General features: G+C 47.5%; 1 long non-coding RNA gene across 1 annotated transcript in view; it reads right to left on the bottom strand.

Moving 5' to 3' along the window:
- Positions 1-178: 178 nt before the first annotated feature.
- LOC106814605 overlaps positions 179-786 on the bottom strand; it is a 29,287-nt gene continuing 28,679 nt past the window's right edge. Inside the window, exon 3 of the long non-coding RNA XR_001394630.1 lies at positions 179-323. This is a non-coding gene — a long non-coding RNA (uncharacterized LOC106814605). The remainder of the gene's footprint in view (positions 324-786) is intronic.

Below are 786 nucleotides of genomic sequence, written 5' to 3'. Positions count from 1 at the left end.
ATACATACATACATACATACATACATACATACATACATACATACATACATACATACATACATACACACGCGCGCACACGCACGCACACGCCTCCGCGCGACCGCCGACACACAGCTCCAACGCATTCACCTACCGGCGACACGAAAACCCAATTAGGAACAAATAGACGCCCGCACGACACGTCCGGCTGCCCAGTCTGCGTCGTTACGAACGACGCCCGGTGACCGTCAAGCTTCACTATTGCTTTTATTTCCTGCAGCTGCGATTGCGCGCAGGTTACTTGCCGCACTCCATTGCGCCGCGTCCGACCAATATCTGTACGTCTATTAAAAGAAAATCACGGCGCTCGTGAAAAACAAGTCGCACTGAACTATCGGCGCAGGAACCTGAAAATATGCTCGGGCCCGGTGTCACACATAGTACTACGCTAATTTTAATGGTAAGATAGCGCGATGTTGTGAGAATTATGAATAGCGTTGATAGAAATGCATCGCAGCTATGAGAAAACGTACAATAACATGAACTCTATTATTTGCTGTCACAAGGCTGCTGATTGCATGAAAATCGATAACAAATCTGAAATTCATATACATTTATTGTACATGACGGGAATTTTTTTACATTGTAATAGTTAATCACATATAATCTCACACACGCGCGCGCACGCACACACACACACACACACACACACACACACACACACACACGCGACACACACACACGCACGCACGCACGCACGCACACACACACACACACGCACACACACACACACACACACACGCGACA

This window comes from Priapulus caudatus, unplaced genomic scaffold (assembly GCF_000485595.1).
Source record: "Priapulus caudatus unplaced genomic scaffold, Priapulus_caudatus-5.0.1 Scaffold950, whole genome shotgun sequence".
NCBI classification, from domain to species: domain Eukaryota; kingdom Metazoa; phylum Priapulida; class Priapulimorpha; order Priapulimorphida; family Priapulidae; genus Priapulus; species Priapulus caudatus.
This window is presented reverse-complemented; position numbering and strand designations above follow the sequence as displayed.